This window comes from Mustela nivalis (assembly GCF_964662115.1).
Source record: "Mustela nivalis genome assembly, chromosome: 7".
NCBI classification, from domain to species: Eukaryota; Metazoa; Chordata; class Mammalia; order Carnivora; family Mustelidae; genus Mustela; species Mustela nivalis.
Window position 1 is genome coordinate 128,666,259 of NC_139026.1, and position 17,889 is coordinate 128,684,147.

The 17,889-nt window shown below is 36.8% G+C and overlaps 1 pseudogene across 1 annotated transcript; it reads left to right on the forward strand.

Annotated features, from left to right (window-relative positions):
- Nucleotides 1–1,933: 1,933 nt before the first annotated feature.
- Nucleotides 1,934–13,441, forward strand: LOC309870360 (annotated as a pseudogene). Its single transcript has 2 exons — nt 1,934–1,981; nt 12,967–13,441. The product of its transcript is annotated as an uncharacterized misc_RNA (transcript).
- The last annotated feature ends 4,448 nt before the right edge of the window (nt 13,442–17,889 follow it).

A 17,889-nucleotide genomic window follows, 5' to 3' on the forward strand; every position in this document is an offset into this window, starting at 1 on the left:
CATTTAACATTTTCATTTAAATTATGTTAGCAGAAGAAAATGGTGCAAAGTCACCTGTGCCCTACGTATGGACGCAAGAAAAATTATGCATGTGCCAAATAGGACTTTTGTGACCTGTGGATTTCTGAAAACAAATTTCAAGATTCTAAAAGCACCAGATATTTTACCCTTAATGGATACATATTTGGCAGATACCCATTTGCAGTTCCCTGAAGCATTTGCATTTCTCCACACTTAAGTTACTTGCCAGATATAAATATGAAAATAGACAATTTCTAATTCAGAGGACTGCCAGTTCAGTGCTTAGTATTATACATTTCGATGCTTGGTCACTTAGTATTGCCAGAATAATTAAAACCAATTCTTTGAAACGGAATTACTCATTTGATGTGCCTTACGTTAACTGCAGAACCACCTACCACACTGAAAACACACGTCCGAAAGACAGAGGGTATCTTTCCCAGGAAAGCCTGCCTCAGAATGATTATTTCTATCAGATGTAACAGAAAAAGCTTTGACAATAGGCACGTATCAATTGCACACAATTCAGCTCATCCTTCTATGATTGATGCATAATAGATACTATTATAGTTGTTCCAAACATTCTTGTTCCTCTTTGTCACTCTGTATCATACCATGACTGGAAAGACAATGAACGTGATGCTGCTTTTGAAAAGCCTTATCTACTGCAGCATCTAGAGGCAAAACTGAAAAGAAAGAAAGGGGGATGGAAAGAGATTACTGAAAACCAATCACTGCTCATTCCCATGCAGAGCGTAAAAACATCACCAAGCGAATGATTAGAACAAATGTAGTTCAGTTAATGCAGGAAAATGTGTTTGCTGTATGTCTATCAATCGTATTACATCAATAACTATAATTTGAAAGTTTAAAAAATAGGAAAGTTGATATTAGGATTAAAAGCTCAACTTGTTTTGTTTTGTTTTATTTGAACTAAATGTGTTGTATGACAACTGAAAAGACAAAAAATCTATTTCCCTGATGTCTTCTGAATCTAAAATACTAGTGTAAGTAAAAATAAAACAGAAACTATTGGGAAAAAATGACCAATGTTCTTTCTTCATATGGATGGATCTACATTTAACATTCCTCTTACTGCCTGGGGCTCTTCAGACTGTCTATAGATTTTTGATGGTATATTTTGAAATATGATGCCATGAAATGTATTTTATAAAGCAAGTTTATTATTTTTCCTACCACGGTAAGGAATGAAAAGACTGCATCTTATTGTTTGCTGTTTAGAGCAAAGTATTTTTAAACTTTCACGAGTATGAATAGAACAAAATGGTGTTCATCTTTTCAAATAAATCCTTTACTATATTAATTATAGGCATTTTAGAGAAAGTTTACTGATTTTAGGATTAAAGACTTCATTAAAATACATTTATATTTTCAATGTATAACAAATGTGTTTTAACAAGAGATCAGGCCTTAGTTAATTCATAATTTAAGACTATACCATTTTTTTCCTATAGATTTCCCACATTATATAGAAATACTGTTGTACTATTTTTTTTAAGTGACTGCTATAGGGTTTACAACATATATCAATAACTTACCATAATCAACCTTCAACTAGCACTTCGCATACAGTGTGTCTTAAAATAGTCGCCTTCCATTTCCCCACTCTCAATTTTGTATGCTGTTTTTGCCATTCTTTTTACCTCTATATATGTCAGAACTCCACAAGGCCTAGTTACTACTTCTGCATTATCTCTTAAAGCAAATTAAGATTATGAAAAATATCTATTATATTTTACCATGATTTTTTAAAAAGATTTATTTACTTGAGAGAGAGAGAAAGAGAGAGTGTGCGCATGCGAGCACAGAGGGAGGGGCCGAGGAAGAGAATCCTAAGCGGACTCCTTACTGAGCATGGAGTTCATGCAAAGCTTAATCCTACAAGACCAAGATGAGGAACTGGGCCAAAATTGAGAGTTGGACACCTAACCGAGTCCACGTAGGTGCCCCCTATTTTTACCAGGATTTTCACTCTTTCCTCTGCATTATTACTGACAGGTTCTCGATTTCTGTTATCACATTCCTTTGTTTAAAGAACTCCCTAAACATTTCTTTTAGCATAGGCCTGAGGCAATAAAATCTTCCCAGCTTTTGTTTACCTCACAAAAGTTTTATTTTGCTTTCATTTTTTAAAGTTATGACTAAGAAAGTCTACGTTGAAAGATTTTTCATTAAAGATGTCATTTCACTTTATTCTGGGCTACATACTTTTAATGAAAAGTCTAATGAAATTATTTCCTTTGTCCTTTTGTATGTAGTTTTTTATTCTGTTCACGTTCAAGAATTTTTTTTTTTTTTTTAATCACTAAGTTTTAGCTTTTGACTATGACATGCACAAGCGTTCTGGGAAATTTATCCTGCCAAGATTTTTTGGGATGCCTGTATCTGTGGCTTTTTTTTTTTTTTCCATACATCTTAGAAAAATCTGAAGGCATTGTCTTTCGATATTGATTCCCTCATTTTCTCTTCTTTTGAGACTCCAATATCATGCATGTTAGACCATTTGATATTGTCTAGAGGTTCTTTTTTTTTTTTTTTTTTTAACTTTTTATTTTTTATAAACATATATTTTTATCCCCAGGGGTACAGGTCTGTGAATCACCAGGTTTACACACTTCACAGCACTCACCAAAGCACATACCCTCCCCAATGTCCATAATCCCACCCCCTTCTCCCAAACCCCCTCCCCCCAGCAACCCTCAGTTTGTTTTGTGAGATTAAGAGTCACTTATGGTTTGTCTCCCTCCCAATCCCATCTTGTTTCATTTATTCTTCTCCTACCCACTTAAGCCTCCATGTTGCATCACCACTTCCTCATATCAGGGAGATCATATGATAGTTGTCTTTCTCTGCTTGACTTATTTCGCTAAGCATGATACGCTCTAGTTCCATCCATGTTGTCGCAAATGGCAAGATTTCATTTCTTTTGATGGCTGCATAGTATTCCATTGTGTATATATACCACATCTTCTTGATCCATTCATCTGTGGATGGACATCTAGGTTCTTTCCATAGTTTGGCTATTGTGGACATTGCTGCTATAAACATTCGGGTGCATGTGCCCCTTTGGATCACTACATTTGTATCTTTAGGGTAAATACCCAATAGTGCAATTGCTGGGTCATAGGGCAGTTCTATTTTCAACATTCTGAGGAACCTCCATGCTGTTTTCCAGAGTGGCTGCACCAGCTTGCATTCCCACCAACAGTGTAGGAGGGTTCCCCTTTCTCCACATCCTCGCCAGCATCTGTCATTTCCTGACTTGTTGATTTTAGCCATTCTGACTGGTGTGAGGTGATATCTCATTGTGGTTTTGATTTGTATTTCCCTGATGCCGAGTGATATGGAGCACTTTTTCATGTGTCTGTTGGCCATCTGGATGTCTTCTTTGCAGAAATGTCTGTTCATGTCCTCTGCCCATTTCTTGATTGGATTATTTGTTCTTTGGGTGTTGAGTTTGCTAAGTTCTTTATAGATTCTGGACACTAGTCCTTTATCTGATATGTCGTTTGCAAATATCTTCTCCCATTCTGTCAGTTGTCTTTTGATTTTGTTAACTGTTTCCTTTGCTGTGCAAAAGCTTTTGATCTTGATGAAATCCCAATAGTTCATTTTTTCCCTTGCTTCCCTTGCCTTTTGCGTTGTTCCTAGGAAGATGTTGCTGCGGCAGAGGTCGAAGAGGTTGCTGCCTGTGTTCTCCTCAAGGATTTTGATAGATTCCTTTCGCACATTGAGGTCCTTCATCCATTTTGAGTCTATTTTTGTGTGTGGTGTAAGGAAATGGTCCAATTTCATTTTTCTACATGTGGCTGTCCAATTTTCCCAGCACCATTTATTGAAGAGGCTGTCTTTTTTCCATTGGACATTCTTTCCTGCTTTGTCGAAGATGAGTTGTGTCTAGAGGTTCTTGATTGCTGTTTTATGTTGGGTGATTTTTTTTAATCACCATTTTTTTAATCTGTGGGTTTCTTTTCAATAATGACTATTGGTTTACTTGCAAATTTTTTCCCCATCTTGGTCCAGTGGAGAAACTATTCATCTCTAATGCTATATGTTTTATTTTCAGTGTTTTTTTTTTTTTAAAGACATATTTATTTGAGAGAGAGACTGCACACAAGCAGGGGGAGGGGCAGTAGGAGAGGAGAGAGAGAGAATCCCCAAGCAAACTCCTTGCTGAGTGTAGAGCCAATGCAGGGCTCCATCTCAGGACAATGAAATTATGACCAGAAACAAAATCAAGAGTTAGGCCCTAACCAACTTAGCTACCCAGACACCCCTTATTTATTTTCAGTGTTCTTATTCGCTATTTAAGAAAGTTCCTTCCAGCCTGCTGAAATATTCTACCTGCTTCTACATGATGCCCAGTATTTCAATAGTTTTTAGTCATCATTAATTATAGTTAATATGTTACATTAATTAATATAAATATAGTTAATTGTAGTTAAATTATGTTTATTTAAAAATTTCATATCATTTCAATAAGTGGGTCATTTTGAAACCCAATCTTTTGATTACTTCATCTCTTAATTATTGATAGGTTTTCCTCTTTATCTGATGAAGTTTTACTAAATTCTGGATATCATATATGGAATGGTAGAGACTGAGCAAAGTAGTATTTGTGCCTTTAAAGCAGCCTAACATTTCTTTTGTCATGGTGCCAGTGTGTGGGGTTATTCTAATCAGGAGTTTGGCTGTCTATGGATCTTGTTACTTATCTCATAACCTCCTTTCCCACAGATTTCAAATACCTATAGCACTTTGAATGGGACCTGAGGTGCAAAAGTTTTTTCTCAATACTTCAGCTTCACCTTCATGTTCCTCAATATCTACAAGATTTGTAAATATGTTCTGCCATTCTGGGTGTTGTCTTTTTAATTTCTAGGTGGTATTCTTATGAGCAAAAAGGTTTTTGATTGTCATTTACGGTGAAAAACTCTCAAAAATTGGGCTTAGAGAAAACATAGCTCAACATAATAAAATGCCATATATGAAAAAGCCACAGTTAACATCAAACTCAATGGTGAAAAACTGAGAACATTTCCCCTAAGAGAAGGAAGAAGAAAAGGATGTCCACTATGTCCACTCACACCACCTTTATTCAACAAAGTAATGAAAAGTCCCAGCCACAGCAATCAGACAAGGAAAAAAAAAAAAAGAAGAAGAAGCATCCAAATTCATAACAAAGAAATAACTGCTGATGACAGAATACTATCTATAGAAAACTCTTAAGACTTTACAAAAAAAAATTACTAGCACTGATACTTGAATTCAGTAACTAAGGTCACAGGATACAAAATGAATATACATAAATCTGTTGCATTTCTACACACTAACAATGAAGTAGCAGAAAGAGAAATTAAGAAAACAATCCTATTTACAATTGTGCCAAAAATAAAAAAATAACTGGGATTAATTATAACCAAGTAGGTATAAGATCTGTACTATGAAAACTATAAAAGACTGTAGAGAACAAATGTTGTTGCCCATACTATCCAAAGCAATCTATAGATTTAATCCAATCCCTATGAAAATACCAATAGCATTCTTCACAGAAAAATAAAGAACTAAATCACAGAAGTAAAATAAAGAATACTAAAATTTATATGGAACCACACAAGACCCCAAACAGCCAAAATAATCTTGAAAAGAACAAAACTAGAGGTTTCAAGATATACTACAAAGCTCTTGTTATCAAAACAGTATAGTACTGGCACAAATCGAGACAAGTAGATCAATGAAACAGATTAGAAATCCAAGAATTAAACCTACAATTATATGGTCAATTAATCTATGACAAAGGAGACAAGGATATAAAATGAGGAAAAGACAGTCTCTTCAACAATTGGTGTTGGGAAAACTGGACAACTATATGCAAAAGATTGAAACTGGACCACTTTCTTGCACCATACAAAAAAATAAATTCAAAACAGATTAAAGACCTAAACATGAGACCTGAAACCACAAAAATCCTAAAAGAGAACACAAGCAGTATTGTCTCTGATATCTGTCATAGTAATATTTTTCTAGGAATGTCTCCTAAAGCGAGGGCAACAAAAGTAAAGTATTGGGACTACATCAAAATAAAAAGCTTCTGCAAAGCAAACAATCAAGAAAACTAAAAGACAACATACCTAATAGAAGATATTTGCAAATGACATATATGATGAGGGCTAGTGTCCAAACTATATAAAGAACATAGGCAACTCGACACCAAAAACACAAATAATCCAAATAACAAATGGGCACACAACACGAACAGACATTTCTCCAAGGTAGACATACATATAGGCAATAGACACAGGAGAAGTTGTTCAACCTCACCAATCATCAGGGAATGAAAAATAAAACTACAATGAGATATTACCTCATACCTGTCAGAATGGCTAAAATCAAAACAAGAAATAACAAGTGTTGGTGAGGATGTGGTGAGAAAGGAACCTTCGTGCACTGTTGGTGGGAATGCAAAGTGGGGCAGCAACTGTGGAAAACAGTATGGAAACTGCTCAAAAATTTAGAAGTAGAACTACCCTATAACTCAGTAATTTCTGTTGTGGCTGGCGTGACAAATCGACCAGGAACATGAGGGTAAGAGGATGAATAAAAGAACTCAAGAAGCAGAGAGATGGGGGCAGGAGGGGCACTGAGGAGGATGTCCAACAGTGGTAAGTTTATTCAAAGCATTAAGGCCATATAAATAGTGATATTATAATAGGAGATGCAATACATCTGTGTCTAGTTAAACAACCACGAGTTCCTGTAAGTTGTTTCACACTTAACCATATACAGACCTTGTGATGCCCAATGGCTGATGCCAGTACAATTGTTTTGTATTGATACAGCAAACCTGAAAGTAATTTATGGGCTGTACTAGGGCAGCAAGGACCAGCCACGAACTTATGACCCCAACCGAATTGTTCTCATTTGTTTAGCAAGCATGTGGGAAGTCACGTAGGCAAGCGCACAACACATAGCACAGACCCTTTCTCAGTGCTACTCAACTTTTCCTGTCCTAAACCTTTTGTTAGGTTATTCGGACCTTAAAGGAGGCACAAGTCAGGGCCTGGTTTGGTCCTCATCGCAAACCTTACTGCGGCCTCCCACAAATTTCACTACTGGGTATTTACCCAAAGAGTGTGAAAACACCAATTTGAAAGCATATATGCACCCCTATCTTTACTGCAGAATTATTTACAACAGCCAGATTATGGAAACAACTCAAGTGTCCATCAGTTAATGCATGGATGAAAACGCAGTGTATATATATTTTATATATGTATATATACGTATATAAAACACACACATACATGCACACACACACTGAAATATTACTAAGTCTTAAAAAAGAATTAAATTGAGTTCTTTGCAACAACATGGATGGATCTAGAGGGTATAATGCTAAGTGACAAGTCTGTCAGAGAAAGACATATACTGTATGATGTCACTCACATGTGGAATTTAAGAAACAAAACACAGAAAAATGAAAAAAAGAATTAACTATAAAGAACAGCCAGATGGTTACCAGAGGGGAAGTGGGGGCGGGGGCACCACTGGTGAAGTAGGTGAAGGTGATTAAGAGTATACTTACATTATGAGCACTGAGTAATGTACAGAATTGCTGAACCACTACATTGTATACCTGAAATTAATGTTATGTTAACTACACTGGAATTAATTTTTTTAAAGTACACTTATCTTAATGAAAAAAAGAGTACATTTATAATGAGCACTAAGTGTTTCGTAGAACTGATTAATCACTATCTTGTACAACTGAAACTAATATAACACTACACTGGAATTTAGAAGAAGTTCTAATTCTTGAAGTTTTTCAAGATATACTACAAAGCTGTAGTTATCAAAACAGTATATATAGTACTGGCACAAAATGAGACAAGTAGATCAATGAAACAGATTACTTTAATTTTAATCTTGATGAAGTTCAAATTATTTGTTTTCTTCTCAGAGTTTCATAGCTGTAGCTCTAGCATTAGGCTTTGATACATTTTGTGTAAGTTACTGTATATGCTGTGAGGAAGGAGATTACATTCATTCTTTCACAAATCCAGTTGTGTCAGCTGTTTTTGTTAAAAAAATTATTGTTGTTTGCCATTGAATGGTCTTCGTTCTCTTACTGCAAAACAGTTGACCACAGATGTGCAGGTGTGTATCTGGAATCAGAATTCTATTCCCTTGGTCTGTATGTATACCCTTGCGGCAGTATGACACTGCCTTGGTTATTTAAGCTTTGTAGTTAATTTTGAGATAGAGAAGTATGAGTCTTAACTTTATAATTCTCTTTCAAATCTATTTTGCCTACTCTTGGTGTCTTGAAATCCCATATGCATTTTAGAATCAAACTGTAAATTTCTGTATATAAGTAAGCTGAAATTTTTATGGAGATTATGTTGCCTTTGTAGATTACATTTAGGAGTACAGTCATTATAAAAAAAAAATTTAGTATTTTGATCCATGAGCAAGGAATTTTTCCAATTATTATGTCTTCTTTAGTTTTCCCCCTATTGCATTGTAGTTTTCACAGTGTAAGTTTGGTACCTCTTCCTAAATTCATTCCTAAAAATTTGTTATTTCCTCTACCATAAATACAGATTTTTAATTTCATTTTTGGACTGTTATTTCCAAGTAGATAGGACTACAATTGATGTCTGTATACTGATGATATATCCTGTAAACTTACTAGTTGTAATTGTTTCAGTTTGTTTGTCTTGTTATTTATTATTCTAATTTGCTTTAGTGAAATATTTAGGATTTTCTATATATTAGATAATGTCATCTGCAAACAAAGATAGCTTCTGGATAGCTTCTATTTCTTTTGCTGGACTAACTGCCCTAAAACATCCAGTAAAATGTTGAATAAAAGCTGTGTGAGAGAAACTCATTTTTCTGATGTTAAGGGAAACACAGTTTTTCATCATGAAGTGTCACATTAGTTGTGTTTTTTCAGTAGATGCTTTTTGTCAAGTTGGGGGTAACCCCTTCTATTCCTAGTATGTTGAATGTCTTTATTATCTAAAGATACTGGACTCTGTCAAATGTTTTTTCTGCATCTATTAAGAGGACTATGTAAATTTTGCTTTTTATTGTACTGATGTAATGTATTATATTATACTCATTGATTTTCAAATGTTAAAGCTGCTTTACATTTCTAGGATAAATCTTTTTTTCTTTTTCTCTTTGAATGTTTCTGGATTTGGTTTGCTAATATTTTGAGGGGTTTTTGCCTGTATTCATAAGAGATACTTATCTTTTCTCTTTTCCTTTTCTTTTGTTATCTTTGATTTTGGTATCATAGCAATACTGGCCTCAAAGAAAGTTGGGAAATGTTCCTCTTCTAATTTTTTAGAAGAGTTTATGACTAATTGGCTATAATTCTTGAAATGTTTGGTAGAATTTGGTGAATGCATCTGAATCTGGACTTTTTTTTGTGGATTTAAAAGAAAATTAGTCAACCTCTTCACATATTACATAGGTCAAGTCAGAATGTCTACTTTTTCCCCCAGAGTCAGTTTTGGTAGTTGTGCATTTCTAGGAATTTTCCCATTTCATTAAATTACCTAATTTGTTGGCATTAAAGTATATATAGGATTCTTCTAAAATTCTTTTTGTTTCTACAGAGTCAGCAGTAAAGTCCCCTCTTTCATTTCTGATCCCAGTAAGTTGAGTCTTTTTATTCTTGGTTAATCTAGATAAGTTCTGTGAATTTTAATAACTTTTTCAAAGAACTCACTTTCTGGTTCCATTCATTTTCTCTATTGCTTATCTATTCCCTATTTCCTTTATTTTCTAAGCCTAATCAGCTTTTCTTTTCTTTCAGTGTTCAAAAGTCAAAGTTTAGGTTACTAATTTGCAAATTCTCTTTCTTAATACAGGCATTTACAACTATAAATCTACTTCTAAGTACTGCAAGTCTCATCCAATACATTTTAGTATGCTGTCTTTATTTTTATTTATTGCATAGTATTTTATTTCCCTTATGATATCTTCTTTGATTCCACTGGTTATTTAGTGTGAATATGGTATTTAATTTCCAAATAATTATGAGTTCCCCAATTTTTCCAACTATCAGTTTGTTTTTCGTTTTAAAGATTAGAGAGACAGAGAGAAAGACCATGTACAGATGTGTGTGAGCAGGGGAGGGCAGAGGGAGAGGGAGAAAGAGGAAGCAACCTCCCCGCTGAGCAGAGAGCCCAACATAGGGCTTGATCTCCAGACCCTGAGATTCTGACCTGAGCCAAAATCAAGAGTCTCAAGAGTTGGCCACTTAACCAACTGAGCCTCCCAGGCACCCTAACCAGCTAAGTTTCTAATTTCATGCCATTGTGATCAGAGAACATACTTTGTATTATTTCTATCCTTTTAAATCATTGAGATTTGTTTTATTACCTAACATATGGTGTACCCTGGAATGTTTTGTGTACTTGAGAAGAATGCATATTCTGCATTTGTTAGGTGGAGTGTCCTAAAAATGTTCTAGTTGGTTTATCATGTGGTTCAAATTTTCTATTTGCTGCTCTGTCTAGATTTTCTACCCATTATCGAAAATGGGATATTCAAGTCTCTAATTATTATTGAATTATTTACTTCTCTCTTGTTTTGGCTTCATGTATGTTAGTACTCTGTTTCTGAGGGCATATATGTTTATAATCACTGTACCCTCCTGATAGATTGACTTTTCTATCAATATACTCCTGATTCTTTAGACTCCTGTTATTTTTGGGGGTGGCAAACTGGAAATTTTGTGTAATATATAATAGCAAATCTGAGTATTATTTCACCCCTTACCATGGGGCTTGTCGTTAATAGTTGCTTGTTCATCTAGTGACTTACTGGAATATTTTCGTGAAGCTGATCTCCCCCTACCCTCAGCATCAGCCTGTGATGTTGTTCCTCAAGGTAGGACAACTTGGGTATGTCCAAGGTCACACTGAGATGACAGTGGTACTAGTGGGACTCCTCATCTATTTCCCCTACTCACCTCTAAAGGTTAAACTTTATCATTCACCAGCTAGCTGATCTATTGTTTTTAATAATACCTGGGGCATAAATTGCTCTACAAACTAATCCAATTAAATAGGACTTCTCTGGAGCAACAGATTCTGATAAGTCTTTCATTTTGTTCTGATGCCAGGACTTCTCTTCCCTGACGTATTATTCCCTAGTTCTCTCTTTCAAACTACTTGACCTACAGTTTAGCCTATAGCTTGAATTTCCTCCCAAATGGATTCACCACAACCTCTACTGTTCAGAGTGCCTTCAGGCTGGAATTTCTTCACTCCGTTGCAAATGAAATCAGTTCCTTGGGAAGAGATTAGTAGGAATCTGTTTTGGCTTTTTGTTTGTTTGTTTTATTTTGTTTTGGCCTGTTTCTCCCCCTAGACAAAATCTCTGAGCCAAAGCTCTGGAGTTAGGAGTGACGACAATGGAAGTCTTCAGAGGGACACCCTGCTCTAGGAATCCAACACTTGGTACATGAGGGTAGGAGCACAGGGTCCTCTCAGCTTCCCTTAGTGTGAAACCACTAGCTCCAAAGTCAGGACACAAGAGGTACCAGGGCCCCAGTATTTTAGCTTGCTGCACCCAAGCCAGAGTCTCTGTTCTATGAGTCAGGGTTGAGTAGAAGAAGAGACCCCTCCACCTTTCAACTGCATTCAACCAGGACTGAACCTCAGTAGTAGGCAGCTGAGGGATGAAGTAAGAAACACTGATGCTCTACTCCCTCTGGGAAGAAAGTCTTCCTCTGGGAGCTAAGAGAAGAGTGCCTAATGCTCCTGAAGGCAGTAGTGTGGAATCTAGTATCCGTCTCACTGTGCTGGCAGCAAGCAGCAAGAGAAGAATATTGGTTCAAATACTAAGGACTCTCACTTTTATTACTGAATTTTCATTGATGTTCTTGAATAGATGTTTCTTCACTTGCTATTTGCCCTTAGGACCATTTACAGAGATGTTTTTTTTTTGTTTTGTTTTAAATACAGTTTTCACCAGTTTTTCTGGGAAACAGGCAGCATAGCTTCTCATGCTATAATCTGGAATTTTTCACTGGATTTCCTTATACCTGCTTCTATGGTAGTCACCTCTATCACCTTCATTCTGTCAAGACAGAACCATTGTTTTGTCCTCTTTCTCCTCTGAGAGGCAACTAAGGAACTGAGTGAATTTGCTTTAACTTATATCCCCAGCTTTCTAACAAATTCCCCCTAAATCATGATTTTGTTTGTTGTCTAGATTTTTTACATTGTTAGGTTGGGGGTTACTTTCTACATCCTAAGTTGTAATTTGTTTTTATTTTGTTTAGCATTTGTTTTACTCTCCTGCTTTGTAGATGGTAAAACTACAATGTATGCAGATTGGGAGGCAGAATGAGAGAAAAACAACAAAATTGTCCTAAGCTTCCTATATCTAAATAACATTACTGAGTGTACAAATATGTCCAGATTTTATTAAAATAAGCTATGTTTCTGAATATCCTATGAATTTCTAGTGTATTCAGAAATACATCATTAATTCAATTATTTATTTTGCAAACATTTCTATATATGATGGTCTATGCTGCAATTATCAGAGAGTAAATCTCTTGAGTCTCATCTTTCAAAACATATTAGTCTACTAGAAAAAACATGTATAGACAGAAAACCAAAGACTCAACAGCCCGCTCACACACCCTGTGGTCCCAATCCCTGCACGGTCTACTCCCACTGCCCAAGGAAAACCAGGTTCATGAACTGACCAGGCCACAGGCAAGTGGTGAATGGGCTTTGATGAGCCTGAAGAGGGGCAGGCCTGCCCTGGTCCCCACAGGGCAGTGTGTCTGTCCCTAGCACTCTCCAAGGCTAGAAAAGGAGGAAGAACCTTTCCAGAATCCCTACAAGACAGGAAAAGAAGGGGAAATCTCAACATGATAAAACTCTACAGAAAGTGAAGGTAAAGCTGACGATCCAGGGAAAGCCAGAAGATGTAGTAGAGCCTGAAGATGAAGGAAAATCAGATGAGGAAGAAAAGCTGGAACTGGAGGGGAAGCCAGGGCTAAAGGAAAGCTCCAGAATGAAAGACAGTCAGAAGATGAACAACCAGTAGATACGGGAAAACAAGAAAGCAGGGCAAGTCCGAAAATGAAGGAAAACCACACAATGCGGGCAAGCTAGAATCCCTGGCAAAGGTTGAGAGTGAGTTGCAGGCTTACAATAAATGCCCACCTAAAGATTATATACCCAGGAAAACAAAAAGAAAAATGGAGAGGGGGACAGAGGATTCCCCCAAGGACTATCAGGAGGACTTACAGGAAAGGAACTTGGGCAGTATGGAGATGACAATGGAATGTGGAGATACGGGAAGAGCTAAGAAAAAATAGAAAACGGGTGGTTTTCATTGGATGAAGAGAGATGTATGAAATTCCTTCACCCCAAGAGGGAACAAGATGTCAGAGGAATGAGGGGCAGAGGTTGGGGCCAAAGAGGCTTACATGATATCCCATACCTATAATGACTTGGGTCTTGAATTCTAATTTCTCTAAAGGGAATATTCCTGACCCTGTTTTCCCTGGCAGGCATTTGCCAGGCTACGTGCTTTAATCTTAACCTGATACTTTGTTGTAGGGGTCGCTCTTGCTGCCAGAAGCCTTTGGATCCAGCAACATTGTTCTCTATCTTTCCCTAGGGAATTTCATCCACGTGCATGGAAGAAATGTTCATGGTACACTGTAAGATAACAATAAAGAAAAAGTTTTTAGAACCAAAGAAAGAAAGAGAGGGAGGAAGGAAGGGAAGGACTCAATAAAGAGAGACCATAAGCTAAGTCTGAAGAATGAATGAGACTTTTTAAGGCAAGAAATACTGGGAATGTCTAGTGAGATAAAAGCCAGAACAAAAATACAGAAATACAGAAGCACCTGGGCGCCTGGGTGGCTCAGTGGGTTAAGCCACTGCCTTCGGCTCAGGTCATGATCTCAGGGTCCTGGGATCGAGTCCCGCATCGGGCTCTCTGCTTGGCAGGGAGCCTGCTTCCCCCTCTCTCTCTGCCTGCCTCTGCCTACTTGTGATCTCTCTCTGTCAAATAAATAAATACAATCTTTAAAAAAAAAAAAAAAGAAAAGAAATACAGAAGCACCAAATAATTTCTAATTTAATGAATGTGAGACAGATACAAGACATGGAAGCAGGAAGTAAAACCAGAAATGTATGTCAAGGCAAATGAATAAAGGACAGTGTGTCTTGATAAGGAGTTTGGATTCTAGTATATGGGCCAGAAAAGCCATGGTGGCTATTTTAGCACAGAAGTAGCACAGCTACTCATTTTTTAGTTATTATTTTTAGAAAATAAGTGATTCCAATGTGATAGATGGTCTTGGATAAGGAATAGCTGGTGGTAGTGATACCAAGGTAAAGGCTACTACATGGACAGTTGTTTGGCTTTGTGACTAAAAATATGGTTATGGGGGCAGATTTCTGAGACCCAATTTTATTGTTTGATTGACAATTTTTTTTTTTAAGATTTTTACTTATTTAAGAGACAGAGTAGGGGCGCCTGGGTGGCTCAGTGGGTTAAGCCGCTGCCTTCAGCTCAGGTCATGATCTCAGGGTCCTGGGATCGAGTCCCGCATCGGGCTCTCTGCTCAGTGGGGAGCCAGCTTCTCTCTCTCCCTCTCTCTGCCTGCCTCTCTACCTACCTGTGATCTCTCTCTGTCAAATGAATAAATAAAATCTTTAAAAAAAAAAAAAAAGTCTTAAAAAAAAAAAAAAAGAGACAGAGTATGTGAGAGAGAGAACAGGAGTGGGGTGGGGAGTGGAGAGAGAAGCAGGCTCTGCACAGAGTAGAGAGGCTGAAGCGGGGCTTGATTTGGTTCTCCAGAGTTATGACCTGAACTGAAGGCAGACACTTAACCAAAAGAGCCACCCAGGTGCCCCTATAATTGGCAATTTCTTTACCAGTAAACTGCAGTGGGATAGGGAAAAGGAGATATGAAAAATGACCCTAGGTTTTGGGCTTGAGAACATAAGTAGAATAAAATCTACTTAATTAAAATCATGATGCAAGACAAAGAAACCAATCTAGAAGAAAAATAATAAATCTAGATTTAAACATCTTAAATTTGAATAACCCTGACATCCCAATGAAGGTTCTAATAAATAGTAGGTAGGGTGCCTAGGTGGCTCAGTCAGTTAAGCATCCAACTCTTGGTTTCAGCTCAGGTCATAATCTCCTGGTTGTAAGACAGAGCCCAGCATAGGGCTCTGCAGTGGGCATAGAACCTGCTTAAAATTCTTTCTCTCCCTCTCTCATTGTCCCTCCCCTCTCTCTCGCCCTCTTTAAAATAAAATAAAAATGATCAGCAGGTAATATGGGATTGAAGATAAAACTCACACCAGCTTATATCACAAGAAAATTTACATCCCGTTTTTCCTGAGAAATCATTCTAATTTCTTAAAAATGCTGATAATTGGCCACAGAAACAATTTTACTAGATATGTCTCCTCTAGCAAAGAAAACAAAAACAAAATCAAACTATTGGTATTATACCAAAAGAAAAGGCTTTTGCATAGCAAAGGAAACCATCAACAAAACAGGCAGTTTACTGAATGGGAGAAGATATTTATAAGTAATATATATGACAAGGGGTTAATACCCAAAACATATTAAGAGCTTACATAACTCAACACTCAAAAAACATTCTTGTTAAAAAATGGGCAGAGGGGGGCGCCTGGGTGGCTCAGTGGGTTAAGCCGCTGCCTTCGGCTCGGGTCATGATCTCAGGGTCCTGGGATCGAGTCCCACATCGGGCTCTCTGCTCGGCAGGGAGCCTGCTTCCCTCTCTCTCTCTCTCTCTGCACCAGCCTCTCTACCTACCTGTGATCTCTCTCTGTCAAATAAATAAATAAAATCTTTAAAAAAAAAAAAAAATGGGCAGAGGACCTGATCATTCAGGTCCTCAATGTCGAGTCATGACATTTTTTTCAAAGACATACAAACAGCCAACAGGCACAGGAAAAGATGATCAACCTTACCAATCATTAGTGAAATATATATTAACACAATGAGGTATCACTTTATACCCGTCAGATGGCTAAAATAAAAAACACAACAAATGACAAACATTGGACAGGATGTGTAGAAAACAGAACCCTTGTGTATTATTGGTGGAAATGTAGCCACTAGGGAAAACAGCACGGAGGTTCCTCAAAAATTTAACAAAAGAATGGCCATAGGATCCAGTAATTCCACTATTGGATATTCACCCTGAGAATACGAAAACACTAATTTGAAAAGATATATGCACCCCTATGTTTACTACAGGATTATTTACAATAGCCAAATTATGCAAGCAATTCAAGTGTCCATCCATAAAGAAAATGTGACATGTGTGTACGTGTGTGTGTGTGTGTGTATACACACGTCATATTTTCTTTATGGATAGGCACTTGGATTGTTTCCATATTACTCAGAATTACTTACTTCCAGAATATTACTCAGCCATAAAAAGGAATGAAATCTTGCCATTTGCAACAACATGGATGGTATAATTCTAAGTAAATCAGTCAGTCAGAAAGACAAACACCATATGATTTCACTCATATATGGAATTTAACAAAACAAAACAAAAAAGACAAAACAGCAGACTCCTAAATACAGAATTGGTGGTTTTGAGGGGGGAGGTAAGTGTGGGGGGCGAAATATACAAAGGGATTAAGAGTGCACTTATGGGACACCTGGGTGGCTTGGTCAATTGTGCATCTACCTTCCACAAGAGTCATGATCCCGAGATCCTAGGATGGGGCCCTGCATCAGGCTCCTTGCCCAGCAGGGAGCCTGCTTCTCCCTCTTCCTGCACTCCCCTTGCTGTGTGCTCTCTCTCCCTCTGACAAATTAATAAACAAAATCTTTAAAAAAAAAAAAAGTATACGTATGTTGATGAGCACTGAGAAATGTATAGAATTGTTGAATCATATGTATACTTGAAACTAATGTAACACTAATGTTAATTATACTTGAATAAAAACAAATAAGAATGTAGGTAGTTATAGTACCTCAGAGTTTTAGTGGGTGATTAAATATTAGGAGGCAAGTCACCTCAATAAATGACAGCGATGTTGCTATCTATTTTTGAAGTCATTTGGATGAACAGAAATGAATTCAATAATCCAGAGAGAATATATAATGTATTTGAGGTTAATACATTCATATTTGAGTCTGTGTATTGTATATTATACAATATATTTGAGTCTAAAGATGTGCTTCGAAATGTGTTTTTGTGGGTTAACAAAATACTTCAATCTTAGGTCAAACTTGAGACCTTGGGGTAGCAGAGCAGGAAAATACCCAAACAGAGTTTCAGATTTGTTTGTACTTTTCAAAGTGCCCTCTCACACATCATCTGATCAAATTCACAGTCATTCTTTGAAGCAGATATTATAAGGCTTAAGACTTGTCTGTCCACGGTCAGTCACAAAGTATGTATAGTTATGGAACTGATCTTGCGTTATCTAGCTTCTGACTCTCAGCCTACAGCTCTGCCCTATCAAATCTTAACATTCATCCTTCTTTCTGGGATTTACCTTGGACTTCAATAAAATAGCCCTACGAAGTACTGCATTTGGAAGGAACCCTGATATACAACATTTTGACTTTGAAAGCACTTAGTGGTTTATCACTCCCATTAGAAAAACATTTCCAAGAAGGAGACAAATGTCCAAAACCTGTAATTAAAGTTTTGAGTATACAATTCAATTAAAGAATTTGGATACAGCTGGTACTGTACTGAGTCTTCTGAGTTGATGTTAAAACTGCGATACTGTTACAACATTAAACTCACCAATTTTAAAAGATTACTATTATTTCTAAAAA